The sequence below is a fragment of the Paramisgurnus dabryanus genome, chromosome 8, assembly GCF_030506205.2.
Source record: "Paramisgurnus dabryanus chromosome 8, PD_genome_1.1, whole genome shotgun sequence".
Lineage (NCBI taxonomy): Eukaryota > Metazoa > Chordata > Actinopteri > Cypriniformes > Cobitidae > Paramisgurnus > Paramisgurnus dabryanus.
The window spans coordinates 26,517,943-26,533,154 of NC_133344.1; the positions used below are offsets into that span (position 1 = coordinate 26,517,943).

General features: G+C 40.7%; 1 pseudogene; it reads left to right on the forward strand.

The window, feature by feature from the left end:
* Positions 1 to 12,209, forward strand: part of LOC135770250 (alpha-2-macroglobulin-like) — a 31,327-nt pseudogene extending 19,118 nt beyond the window's left edge.
* The last annotated feature ends 3,003 nt before the right edge of the window (positions 12,210 to 15,212 follow it).

The following is a 15,212-nucleotide window of genomic DNA, read 5'->3' on the forward strand; positions in this document are numbered from 1 at the left end:
AGCAGTGCCGGTTTTTGCATATCTGTAAATTCTGTGGCGGCGCTCATGCCCGCATTGTATGCCCAGTGTACAAATCTGTCAATAAAAAATCAAATCATTACTTATCGACTCCTGTAAATATTTCACGTATGGAATTTGAACTAGCTAATCACCCGGATGCCGAATTTACTAACTATCTACTATCAGGTCTCAAAAACGGCTTTAACCCCGGCGTAGAATGCCCGCTCTCTCAAAACACTATCTGTAATAATCTTCAATCTGCCCTAATCGAACCGGAAGTCGTAACGAACTTGATCAAAAAAGAAGTGGAGTCAGGCTTCATGATCGGCCCTTTCGAAAATCCTCCATTTAATTTGTTCCGCATCAGCCCTATTGGAGTAGCCACGAGGAAATTCTCGGGTAAAAAACGTCTAATAATTGATCTGTCCGCCCCGCACAATTCCCCGTTTCCAAACATTAACAGCGTGATCCCCCTTGACGAATTCTCACTTAAATACCATGACATCGACCAGGCGATTCACATTATTAAAATCGCAGGTCGGGGCGCCTGGCTTGCAAAAATCGATATCACATCAGCTTTTAAAGTAATGCCCATACATCCAGACGATTGGCACCTATTCGGTATTCGCTGGCTTGGGAAATACTATTTTGCAGTACGTCTAACTTTCGGATGCAAAAGCAGCCCTAAAATATTCGACATGCTTTCAGAAGCCGTGTGCTGGATATTGTCAAATAATTACGCCATTCCCCACCTTATCCACCTACTAGACGACTTTTTAAAAATCTCGTCTCCTGACGCCATCCCATCCGCACATATCATCACCGTCCAAAATGTTTTTTCTGCGCTTGGAATTCCTATAGCACAAGAGAAAACCGCAGGACCGGCTACATCCATCGAGTTCCTCGGAATTAATTTGGATTCAATTAAATTCCAGGCTTCCCTGCCCAAAGAGAAAATCGATCGTATAATTCTCGTCTCGTCTACTCTCCTCGAAAAAACCAGCTGCTCCAAACGCGAACTCCTATCCCTGCTCGGCCACTTAAACTTCGCAATGCGCATCATTCCACAGGGCCGTCCCTTCATATCGCATCTCCTCTCGCTCGCATCCTCTGTCCACTCGCTAGAGGATCCCATCACCATAACCCAAGCATGTCGCGACGAACTAAGATTATGGTTAACTTTCCTAAACCAGTGGAACGGCCTATCTTTTTTCTATAGTAATCTTGTTTCGTGCCCCATCGACATCCAATTGTTCACAGACGCTGCCCCTTCTATCGGTTTCGGGGGATTTTACCAAGGCCGTTGGTTCGCTTCTACATGGCCACCGCAGCTTCAGGACATAACACAGTCGTCAGCGCTATTCGAGCTTTATCCGCTCGTAGTAGCAGCTTTCCTGTGGGGGAAAGAATGGGCAACTAAAAGCATTTTAGTGTATTGCGACAATGAAGCGACAGTGCATTGCATAAATAAAGGCCGTTCCCACGCACCGGCTATGATGCCACTTCTAAGACGCCTCACATGGATCTCAGCTTGCGATCAATTTATTATTATCGCTAAACACGTCCCTGGATCAGAAAATCAAATCGCTGACTCCCTGTCTCGTTTTCTGTTTCAGAAATTCAGGACGTTAGCTCCAGAGGCGGACAAATCCCCAACTCCAGTACCTCACTATGCGCAACTGATATTCCCATAACCCACCTGCTAAAACCCCTCCTCGACGCATCGCTCGACACCATCCTCTAAGCTGTGTCTCCCAAAATCCTTCAAAATTACGTGATCGCTTGGAGAAACTTTAGAGCATCCCACGTCCCCTATAACATGCCATTCCCAGATTCTCTCTCCTTTCTATCACCTCATTTATTTCCCACCCTAATTCCATTAAAAGCCTCTAAATAGGATATGAGGTAAATAATTGTAAAACTTCCCTCCTGCTTAAAGGTATTCAAAGACCCCAGCCACCCGACCCGACACCAGACAACCGATAACACTAGACATCCTCAACAAACGCATTCGTACCCTTCACGAAACAGCGAGAAATCTCCTGAGCAACTCTAATTTTTCCTTTCTGTTTTTTCAGCACCCCAGGAAGGGGAAAGTTTACACTCAGTGCCAGCAGGAAGTTTCCTCGCTGATCAGAAAGTAAAAGTAGTCTCCACATAGTCGTGAAGGGGTGGAGAGTCTCCACGCAGCGTAAAAAGGTGGAGAGTCTCCGCGCAGTTGTGAAAGAGTGGAGAGTCTCCACGCAGTTGTGAAAGAGTGGAAAGTTTCCACGCAGTTGTGAAAGAGTGGAAAGTTTCCACGCAGTTGTGAAAGAGTGGAAAGTTTCCACGCAGTTGTGAAAGAGTGGAAAGTTTCCACGCAGTTGTGAAAGAGTGGAAAGTTTCCACGCAGTTGTGAAAGAGTGGAAAGTTTCCACGCAGTTGTGAAAGAGTGGAAAGTTTCCACGCAGTTGTGAAAGAGTGGAAAGTTTCCACGCAGTTGTGAAAGAGTGGAAAGTTTCCACGCAGTTGTGAAAGAGTGGAAAGTTTCCACGCAGTTGTGAAAGAGTGGAAAGTTTCCACGCAGTTGTGAAAGAGTGGAAAGTTTCCACGCAGTTGTGAAAGAGTGGAGCAGCCACGAAGTATGTTCATTTTCATTGTCTCTCCCACGTTTCACCTTTCCTATTTTTTCTTTCAGGCGATCTCCCAGTACGATAGTCCCCAGACCGCTCTCAGGGGACCTCCTGGTCAAGGAACCAGGCCTCACCTCGAAGGCCAGCCCGCCAAGCTCTGCACTTCTTGGGGGGTATTTAGCCAGGCGGCTGTCCGATGCTCTCTAGCATTTTGGGGGGTACTCTGGGTTCGGGCCAAGTCCGAGCTCGAAGCCCTCCCCCGGACAGCACGCCAAACACGCATTCTAAATTACTCTATAAATTATATGTAAGTGTGAACTCGTGAAATGATGTTTTATTAACAAAGTTCGGGAGGAGCATGTTCAGATAATTAATCACAGGTGGAAGCACTCAGCAATTATACACAGGTAGAAACACTCAGCAATTATACACAGGTGGAAACACTCAGCAATTAACCATGAGAGGGTACATATAGACTCAGCAGTCTTACCTCGATCCATTGACAGTTTGTAGCATCCCACCACCACCCCTTCTCCACACTTCTAGTTCTAAAAACCACTTACACAGGTGGGGGTACTCTGGGTTCGGGCCAAGTCCGAGCTCGAAGCCCTCCCCCGGACAGCACGCCAAACACGCATTCTAAATTACTCTATAAATTATATGTAAGTGTGAACTCGTGAAGTGTCGCCCAGCCAGCAGCTTTGCATATGTCTGTCAGTGAGGAACCACAAGCTAATGCTTAGGATGATGCAACACTTATGGAGTGAGCCCTGTATTTGATAAGCAAAGGAGATGGTGTCCACTATCCAGTGAGACATCCTCTGCTTGGTGACACTTTCTACTGACCACTGTAACAGACGAAGAGATGGTCTGTGGTCCTGTAGCTTTGAGTTTAGTCCATGTACAACCACAGGGCACCTATGCAACATAACAAAGCCATGTCTTTGAAGGCAGACTCACCACCTGATCTCTGAAAGGAGTGATGGGAACCTTGGGCACGTAGCCAGGCCTGGGTAGTGTAACACTAGAGACAGCAGGCACAAACTGAAGGCACAAATCATCAACCGAAAATGCATGGAGGTCCCCTACCTTCTTAACAGAGGCCAATGCAAGCTATAAGATTTACAGCCCCCAACTCGAGGCAGTTGATGTACCAGTGCAGCTGGGGTATTGTCCAAACCCCTGAGACTGCAAGCATGTTGTAAGTGGCATACAAAAGCATGCCTGGAGACCTGTTTCAGGGGTACACCAGCCCAGAAAAATGACGGGTCTGACCACGGAGTGAAAGTGAGACGTTACGCTAGTGTAATGGTTACACGATGCAGGCTGTTGTGCCACACAGCTGTGCCACGCCCCCCTGGGACTCGTTCGTAAAGCCGGCGCTAAAGCAGTCTCATATGTAGCTGTAACGATTGTGGACAAAGGCAGGCAGATGCAGCGGATCCAAGTGCAAGTGACTTTAATGTGAACATAAACAAAGCAATATAACATAACACTGAATGGTTAAAACAGAAAACAGAAAACAAAACAAAGAACCAAACCTGGTAATCCACATACAACGACTGATACAAGACAACTGAAACACTGGGCTTATATACACTGAAGGGATAACAAGGAAACAAGACACACCTTGGAAACAATCAGCACATGGACCAATGTAAAAAAGAACTACGACATGGATGACACAGACATGACTTCAAAATAAGAGTACAAAACAGGTGTTACTCAGAACAAGACCGTAACAGTAGCAGCCCCAGCAGTGTCATGGCTGCAGCTGCTGCCATATACCTCAGGAGCCTCTGAAATAGTTTCAGTGGGACCGAATCTTGCCTTCAAACGTATTCAAGCAAGTCAGTACTGACAGTACACACACTTCTTTCGGTCAGTCGTAACCCACTGCTTTTCTTGGGTACTATGAATTAAGGGCTGTAAAACTGTAGCTTGGCTAGAGGGACCGGCTCTATCGCATCCTTCGCCAGGAGGACAGCGATCTCTGTACACAGTATGTGTGGGTTGGCAAGTTAGTTGTCATCTCTTTGAGGGGTTGAGTTAGCTGTCATCTCTGAGTCGGCTGCGGGCTGCGCTATCCCAGCCAAAACGTGAGAGCAGATCTGGGCCGACGTCAAGAAGTGACAGCCCCCCTCCATCCCTGCTGGAAAAACCAGCATACCAGCAAGACCAGCATATGTTGTGTTTTGGTGCTGGTATGCTTGTGACCAACAGCTAAACCAGCGTCAAACCAGCATAGACCAGCATAATTCCCATGCTGGTTTGATGCTGGTTTTTCAGCAGGGATCTTTCTTTGCATATTTAAAAAAACGCAATCCGCTGTGATACGAGAGAATGCTGTCTTTAAAAAGATACAGATTCAACTCGTGCTGCTCTTTAGGAAAATCGCTCATTGCAGTGCTGAGTTGATGAAGCACGCAGGGGAGTGGCAATGCACACACTGAAACTCAAGTTTAAACTGAGAAAAAAAGAGGTGCAAATCTGCCAGCCTCCATTGTGGAGCTGTCTCTCCAACCAACTGCAGCAAGCAGTGTACTTCCGAGCAGAGAGCTTCTCAATAGCAGTTGACTGCAGGCTTGCAAAGCGAAAAAGCTGATTTGGAATTGCACCTGCTGCTTATTGTATACTCACAAGGTGGGGCGGCATTGATAGATGCAAATACCTGCATGCCAAGTTCATTGGTGTTTTACAAGTTTCTTATAAGCCGTTTCTCAATGTCAAGGATACTTCCTTGGCAGGACTAGTCCTTACAAGTCACTTCCTTCAAAGGCTAGGCGAGGCTCCTCTTAAGCATTCGGCGAAGACGTTAAATGGAACAGGCTAGCAAGTGCACGTTATTGCGTGATTGAAAGGTGTGCTTTCGGTGCTGCGCGCATAGGATTGTGGGTGATTTCAGCGCGTGAAGAGCGCGAAGGATACACATATGCATCCTTTCCTGTATATGGGATATTTCTCGAACAAAGGACTCAGTCCTTGGCTGAAATTTTGAGGATCTTCGACATTGGAACAGTCCTTCGACGGACGTCGATGACGTAGCATCCTCGAAATTCTGGCTTCCGAGGATCCTTCCTTGACTTTGAGAAACGGCTATAGTTGACTGGTCCTGCGAAACGCGTTTCCAATGTGTCGGTCATGATGTGACATTGCAGTGGCTGACTGAAAGGGAACTATTGATTTGTTTTTTGTTTTTTGCTGTTTGACAGAAAGTGGGATTAAAAATGGCAACAAATTTGGTTGTGCGACAACCTCCGTGTCTAACATACAAGGGTGTGACTTTTCACAGAATCATTCCAATGAGTAAATATTTGTTTTTATTGTCATATATGTACATGTTGATAAATTAATACTTCAATAAAATAATCAATCATTCCAATTAAAAGGAAAAGCCTGATTTAGCCAATTTTAAGCATTTACATGAATATGATGGCATTTTTATCATATCGCAAGCATGTTTATGGAAATAAAAATGAGGGGAAAATATTAAATGGCTGCTATGTCCCTGTTTGCAGTTCTTTAGTAATTATATGTACTGTAGGCTATATCAAAGTCTATCATATTAAGATATGATGCAAAACTCTTTTTCAGTGAGGAATTACAAGACTGGAAGTGCTTTGGGTGGTTTTGGAGGTCCTCAAGTAACAGAATGGAGCGTTTTTCCAGAAACATGGATTTGGCAACTTTCTGAAGTTGGGTTAGTGAAGCTACTTACAGTGGCAGTTATTGTATCTGTCAGCACAATCTATTTCATCAACTCTATTTGCCATTATATTGGGCGGTGTATACACCAACACCAACTAAAAGAGCCAGATGCTTTTCGGAAAACACCCATCTTTGGGCACTTGACTGCAGAATTCAAGGCGAAAGTTGCTGTGAATTCTCAGAATTCTCGAAATCTCCTTTGAATCGTATTTAGGGTAGCCATTCGTGCCAGTTCCGCCGGACACATCCGAACATGTTTTCGGGTGAGTTCTCCGGAAGTCGCGTTGGTCGACCGCATACGTCATCAAGGTTTAATATTTCGGGTTCAATTTCAGAAAAGCAGGCGTTACATTTCAAGGTAAGAATGAAACTACAATGATTGTATGTCTTAAAATAAATAAATCATATTTTTTTTATGTATTTTAGCTGAAATGTGAGAACCTTGATGACGTATGCGGTCGAGCAACGTGACTTAAACCTAAAACATGTTTGGGACGTGTCCGGGAGAACTGGCACAAATGGCCACCCTGATCGTATTTTAGGGAAGGGACAAATGACCTATATTGTCATATTAGTTAGTGGATTGGTTTTAAGCCTATATCAGAGATCAGCAATATTAGGTGTGTCTGAATTTATGTAATGCTGCACAGATTGGTGATTGCACCGACCAGCGTCATTGTGATGTCGGATAAAAAGTAACAGTGATTCACAATCTCTGATGATGACAAAGCTATTTTACAATTGGTCAATGGTGACCAGCATCCCACTATTATTATATAATGTATTCTAAATACACTGTTAGAAAAAAAATGGTCAAAATATGTACCCCATCTGTCACCGGAGCAGTATACCCTTGATACCAATATCTATCTTTGATGTATTAATAAGCTCTCTTTGGTACCAATATACACATCTGAGGTACTAATATGTGCAAAGCTGTACTTTTTGAAAGGGTACAGCCCCTGTGATAGCTGGGGTACAAATTTTGACAATTTTTTCTGCCAGTGTATAAAAACATCATTATAAATTATAGATTTATTATGAAATTAATTATAAAGTTAGTGTTCAAACTGTGTCATAGCTTTTGGGGATTTGTTTAAAGCAAAATTATGTTGTTATCACAATAGCATCACATAAGATAAAGACTACTTGCATACTTGCACAAAAATTACCTTTCAAAGTTTAAATATTGTAGTGATTCCACCACAGAGACTCTGGATCAACACAGGTTCCTGTCAAGGTTCCTGACACCATCACCACTTGGGAGACAGATGCCTTCTGTCTGTCCTCCAAAGGTTTGGGTTTTGCTCCTCCTGCTCAGCTGACAGTTTTCCAGCCCTTCTTCCTGGAGCTTTCTCTGCCTTACTCCATCATCCGTGGGGAGATCTTTCAACTGAAGGCCACCGTCTTCAACTATCTGTCCAAATGTATCATTGTGAGATTTCTTTGAACACTTTCTCATATTTCTGTCATATCAAATCTGAAGTAATCCTCCATCTTTCATGGACAGGTTAAAGTAACTCCAGCTCCATCTTCAGACTTCACTCTTAAAGCCTCCTCTGATGATGACCAGTATTCATCCTGTCTGTGTGCTAATGGAAGAAAAACCTTTAAATGGATTCTCACTCCTTCTGTTCTTGGTCAGTTTGTTTAATCTGAATCAGTGTCTTGTGTTTTTGTAAGTATTTCATCAGTGGAGATGATCATGAGTTGTTTGTTTTGTAGGAGTGTTGAATATAACAGTGAGTGCAGAGGCAGAGCAGTCACAGACTGTGTGTGACAATGAGATTGTGAGCGTGCCAGAGAGAGGACGCATTGACATAGTTACTCGAAGTCTTCTTGTACAGGTGAGCTCACCGCCAACAGATCTCACACATAACACAGAGGTTTCTTATACAGTATGTCATCCTAATATTGCTTTTATTTCTATGATATGATTTTAATGTTATATTATTTTCTGCTGTAGGCTGAAGGGACAGAAAAAATACGGAGACTAACAGCTGGTTACTGTGTCCAACGGGTTTGTTAACGTTTAATGCTTGTGATAAAAAGTGAAATATAAAAACTGTTGTGATAGACTCATGTCTATTGTGTACAATCATAATGTGCTGATCATTGACATGTTTTCATTTTTCTTTTTCATAGGTAACAGTCTTTCAGAAGAGCTGGATCTGACGCTTCCTAAAGATGTGATAGAGGGATCAGCAAGATCTTCAGTTTCAGTCATTGGTAACATTTACTGTAGATACACAAACCGAGATATGCAGTTACATTTGTGTCATTAAATTTAAAATACAATGTAAATTTGCTACATTTCTGTTGTAGGAGACATATTGGGTCGTGCATTACAGAATCTTCATGGATTATTACGAATGCCGTACGGCTGTGGAGAACAAAACATTGCTGTTCTGTCTCCCAATATTTACATTTTACAGTATCTGGAAAACACAAAGCAACTCACTTCAGCCATCAGAGAGAGAGCCACAGGCTTCCTGAAGAGTGGTAAGAAAAAGAAATCATGGATTTGATTCATGCTTGCATCAAAATGTTGTTTAATGCAAGGGATAATGGCATGGCTGATGATCATGATGATCATAATGATCATGGCTACAGTATTCACCTTATAAGTAAGGTAAGAAACATAAAATTTTGATTTGAAATATTTTATGTGCTAATTTTTTACGAATGCAGACCTACTGCGAAGAAAACCTGCCTTAAAGGCGCTCTAAGCGAATCTGTGAGACGTCACTTTTTGTTGATGTTTGAACTGTTTTCAAACAAACGGAGCGTAGCTAACTCCTCCCCCTCCCTTCCGTGCTTTCATGAATGCGCCCAACCCCAAATCCTTCTTGCTGTTTATTGGCTGGAACACTTGGTTATGTTTTGTGGTGCTAGGTTTGACCACTGTGTTTTTATTGCAGTTTGTGGAGCCTGGGGTGTCTACAGAGATCGCGTTTTTTTACAGTTTGATCAGCGGACAGGCAGCAAGCAGATAGTAAGATGTTTGCTGTATGTAACAAAAAAATGTTTATGGTCTAAAACGCGTGAATTCAGTTAGAGCACCTTTAAGATAAGATGTCGAAATGATTTACAACATTCAGATTACCGTGTGTAATTAGTTTTGAATGTTTGTTATCTGTAGTAACAAACCTGCAAATGTTGCCAGTCAGAATCAAGCATTTTAATGAGTGTAATAATGAAGAATAATAATCACGGTTTCACTGTTCAATCACTGTCAAACTAAACAGGATATCAGAGACAGCTGAACTACAGACATTACAGTGGTGGATACAGTACATTCGGCAGTGGTGAAGAGAATACATGGTGAATATTTCATTTTAATTTTTCTAAAGTATATTTGAATGATCAAAAACTGATAAATCTCCAATTTCCAAACCTCCAGGTTGACATCTTTTGTCCTGAGGTCTTTTGGCAAAGCACAGAAATACATACATTGATCCAGATGTTATTAAAAGTGCAAAGGATTGGTTAATATGAAGTCGCAGTACAGATGGTTGTTTTATTCAACAAGGAAGTTTGTTCAACAACAGAATGAAGGTACGTGATTGAAGATTTTCATGATAAATTTACTACAGTATGTCGCTTTATTTGCTTCTGTGTCTCTACAGGGTGGAGTAAATGATAATATAACCATGACTGCTTACATCACCGCATCATTACTTGAACTGGAAACTCCAGTCACAGTAAGTACATCAACAGACATCATAGTATAAACTATTAGATGAATGACACTCACATCTGCTGTTTATCTGTTTGTGTTTCAGGATCCTGTGGTCTCCAAAGGTTTGTCCTGTTTGAGGTCCATCATTGGGAATCTGAAAAACACGTACAGCACTGCGCTGCTTGCCTACACTTTCAGTCTGGCAAATGACACGGACACCAGACAGCAGCTTTTAAAGGAACTGGAAAATCTTGCCATTTCAGAAGGTAAAGACATTCATGTATTCTTGAATGTCAACAATATCTGTTGTTTTATCTGTTGTTTATTCACATCTCTTTGGTTCTAAAGGGTCTCAGCTTCATTGGTCTCAGTCAGGATCTGATGATGATTCTGGTTCTCTGTCAGTGGAGATCAGCTCATATGTTCTGCTAGCTGTTCTCACTTCAGATTCAGTCACTACAGTTGAGCTGGGTTATGCTAACAGGATCGTCAGCTGGCTTGTCAAGCAGCAGAACGCCTATGGAGGATTCTCATCTACACAGGTTAATCATATAAAAGAAAATGAAGTTATCTTAGTGAACATCTGTGTTTATTAATTACCCAGAATGCATTTCCATGTTGTAATGATGTTGTGATGTTATCAGGATACAGTTGTGGCTCTTCAGGCTTTGTCTTTGTACGCCACCAAAGTCTTCAGCTCTGATGGTTTCAGTACAGTGACGGTTCAGTCAGCAGGAGACTCTCACAACTTTGATGTGAATCAGGACAACAAGTTACTGTATCAGGAGAAGAAACTGACCAATGTTCCTGGCAAATACAGTATTGAAGTGAAAGGATCGACCTGTGTGTCTGTGCAGGTCAGAAACTCCTGGTATATCTTAGCATTAATAAAAACACTTGGCATATCTCTGTGGTTTAACAAACTGTATGTGTGATGATTTATGAATTAGTTTGTGTTTGTATTGATTCTTTATTTCTTTTTCTCAGATGGCTCTGTTTTACAACATTCCCGCTCCCACTGAAGATAAAACATTGACCGTTGAAGCAACGCTTGAGGCTGATTGCAAAAAATCATTCGCACATCCAAAAAATTTAAACTTCACTGTCAAGTATGAACACTTCTGAGTAACAATAGACATGATTATGGCTTTAGTTTGTCAAACAGACACCGTGTGAATAGCTAATTTCTCTTACAAATTAATGCAAAATGAGCTCAAACTGGTCACTAATTGACCTACAAATATTTCATCATTAATACCCAAATAACTTATAATATAAAGTGAAATTACATATCTCTAAAACTAAAGAGAAATTTGATGACAGAAACATAATAGATAGAAACTCTGATGTGTTAGTTTTACTAATTTCAAATTGCCCACTTTTTCCTACTTAAATTGTATTTTTTGTAATTATTTGAGGTATTCAAGAAACCAACCTTAAGTTATTTATTTATTTTTGCAGATATAATGGTCCACAGGAAACTACTAACATGGTCATTGTGGATATTAAGCTCTTATCAGGATTCACAGCTGACACATCATTGGTGGGTTTAAGTTTATAAAGTGATGAATCACAAACTTGTTTTTTGAACTTTGATGTCTCTGGATTTTCATAGTTAAGAACAGTAACACAATAACTTTAGAGGTAAGTCTTGACAATAACTTAAATTACTTTAATAAATTTCCCTCACAGATGTTTGCACCATTTGTGGAGCGGGTGGATACTAAAGATGATCATGTCCTTGTATATTTGAAGGGGGTGAGAGATTAACACATTCGTATTTTGTAATTATTAATATAATTTATCCATAAATGTTGTAATGCCAATGACTGAGAGTTTTTGTTCTTCTGTTGATCCTCCTGCAGATTCCAAAAAATCTCCCTTTGAAATATTGGATACAGTTAAAACAGATTCTTCCAGTCAAGAACCTCAAGCCAGCTGTGATCAAAGTCTATGATTACTACCAAACAAGTAAGATTAGATACAAATTTTTTATGTATTAAAATGTGATGAATTGCTCACTGACTCACAACGTTTAATTATTTTGAAAGTTCACTATACAAGTATTTATATATGTATATATGATTTTTTTGTATATACTCTAAATTGCTGGGATTATCTGTGATACATTTTCTGTTTTCTTCAGGTGATCAGTCAGAGACCGAGTACTCCTTCCCATGTAAATAATGCAGCTCATTGCCCCTTGGATGAATTTCAAGTTGAAACTAAAATGTTATTTTATGTGATCAGTTTGTTTGTTCTTTCTAAACAAAAATAAAGTGTTACTACATAAAAGTGTTAAAGTGTTTTGTTTGGGTTTTTTTGGTTCAGAATGTCTTACACAACCTCACATCCATGGGCCCAAACTTCAATAAATCTCAGAAATCTGATTTTGTCAATGTCTCAATGTCTAAGACTTATGTATAGAAATTAAATGCACTGCATGTTAGGTTACTTATTTTGCTCAAGTCAATTACGGTTGTGGATAGAAGGGATACAGTTATGGCCAAAATTGCATGAAATTTCAACGGATGAGCCCTGTTTTCATCCTAATCCTACCCCCAAACCTAACTCAACATCGCTCAAGATTTAGCCATAGCTGTATCCCCTTTAGGCAGAACTGACAACTACCTGTTTAAATCCTTTCGTCATACTGAAGTCCAAGTTATAGTCGTCTATAGTTTCTAGCTTAGCTACACTGTAGGCTATGTGTTGCTCTGCGTAACCTGACATGCACCTTGCCAAAATTTTAACAGCGTGTCCATGGGGACGACAAGTGCTGTGATTGGTCCACAACTAAAACCCCTCCCGTCAGGAAAAAAACTGTGTCACAGGTATTTTCGTTTGCAATGGTTTGACCAAAGATGGGCCAAGCTGACGAGTGATGTGTCTATTTACTTTCATCACTGCTGGTCTTCTCAAAACATACACATCAAGCTGTTTCTTCTTTGTTTATGGGTTTACTGGCCAAGCTGCTTCTTCTTTGGCGATTGAGCTGCAACTGTGGTCACACGTGTGGATACTGCCAGCCGTCTGCATGTGTGACCGACGCATAGCCTACGCTGTTGCAGCTACGCCGTGGACATTCGCACAACTGTAATGAGCCCTTAACAGTAAACTTGGTTTGTAACCACAAGTAGTCTGGTCAGAATTATTGGCACCCTTGTATGAATAAAGAAGCATAAACAAATCTGCATTGTTAATTCTTTTGATCTTTCATTAAAAACATGAACACCAAGGAAGATATTTTAAGCAATGTTTGTAACCAAAGCGTTTTTGAGCTCCATTGACTTTCATAGGGGGTAAAAATGATGCTTGTTTTCTGCTTATTACAAAAATCTTCCTTTATGTTCAGCAAAATAAATAAATTTATACCGGTTTGTAACAACATGAGCAAAGGCAGCTGATGGTTTTTTTTCCCAGGGGCACAAATTCAAAATATGTATTTTAAAACGATGTGCAAAAAGCTTCCAAAAAAGCATGAATGAATCTTATGACTGATGATTACTTCATATTACCCCACATTAGATAAATATTCCTATAGGATAGTGCACTGACTGCATGGATTACTGGTATGTAAACATAATGTAAGACTGAATTTTAAAGTCTTCTATTTCTCACATTTGATTTACTGTCTGTTAATGAAACAAAAGATCTCCTGTTGGGGGGGTCTGTGATCTCTGAAGCCAATGTTGACATTTGAAATCACCTAAACAAACACACCCCTACCCCAATAGAATCTGGACCTTCCTTTGATAGACCCGCCCTACACATTCCCATCCAGACAACAATGGTTAGTATACACGCCCCTTACTGCTGATTGGCTTCAAGTGTGTTTTGGTACTCGGCCCGACTCTCTTTTCCAAAGTGTTTTTCAAAAATCATGCACCCCGCCTTTAAATGTCCTAATATAAATAAGGCCTTGTCCTGGATTACACACCTCAGTGGTTATCTTTCTATTTTGTTGCTGCTCTGGCGCTCTCATTTTCCAGTCGAGTTTTAAGCGCTAGCGATCTTTTAGGCAAGGCAAGTTTATTTGTATAGCACATTTCATACACAGAGGTCATTCAAAGTGCTTTACACAGAAATGAGAAAACAATATATAAAAAAGAAAAAGAAAATGTAAAAATAAGATTTAAACGATAAGATCACAATAAAGACAAAGATACATGAGAATTTAAAATAACAATTAAAGAAAATAAATGTGATTTTAATAAAACAGTTTAAAATGTTAAAAAGAATAAAACAGGAGTAAAAGTGACTTGAGTTAAAGGTGCAGTCAGTGAAGCAGCACAGTGCTCATTCAGTAAATGCGGAGTTAAACAGATGTGTTTTTAATCTAAATTTAAAAGTGTTTACTGTTGAAGCACATCTGATCTCTTCTGGAAGTTGATTCCAGCTAGAGGTGGCATAAAAGCTAAATGCTGACGCACCTTGTTTTGAGTGAACCCTTGGTATTTCTAACTGACCTGATCCTAATGATCTGAGTAATCTGTTAGGTTTATATTCAGTTAGCATATCTGTCATGTATTTGGGTCCTAAGCCATGAAGTGATTTATAAACGAGTAACAATACTTTAAAATCTATTCTAAATGTGACAGGAAGCCAGTGTAAGGACCTGAGGACTGGAGTGATGTGCTCAGATTTTTTGGTTCTGGTCAGAATTCTGGCAGCAGCGTTCTGTATGAGCTGCAGCTGTCTAATGGTCTTTTTGGGGATCCCAGTAAGGAGTCCATTGCAGTAATCCACCCTGCTGGTGATGAAAGCATGAACAAGTTTCTCTAAGTCCTGTCTTGAGACAAAACATCTAATTCTGGCAATATTTCTGAGATGGTAGTAAGCTGATTTGCTTATCGCTTTCACGTGACTACTCAAATTAAGGTCAGACTCTAAAATTACACCAAGATTTCTGACTTTATTTTGTGTCTTTAGACCCCTAGAGTCAAGGTATGTGTTAACTTGAGAGTTTCATCTTTATTTCCAAATACAATGACTTCGGTTTTGTCTTTGTTTAACTGGAGGAAGTTTTGACGCATCCAACAGTTAATTTCATCAATGCATTTACATAGAGAGTCAATGGGGCTGTAGTCATTGGGTGACAGGGCTAAGTATATCTGGGTGTCATCTGCATAGCTGTGGTAAGCAATTTGGTTCTTTTTCATTATTTGACCAAGTGGGAGCATATACAAATTAAACAGAAGCGGTGCAAG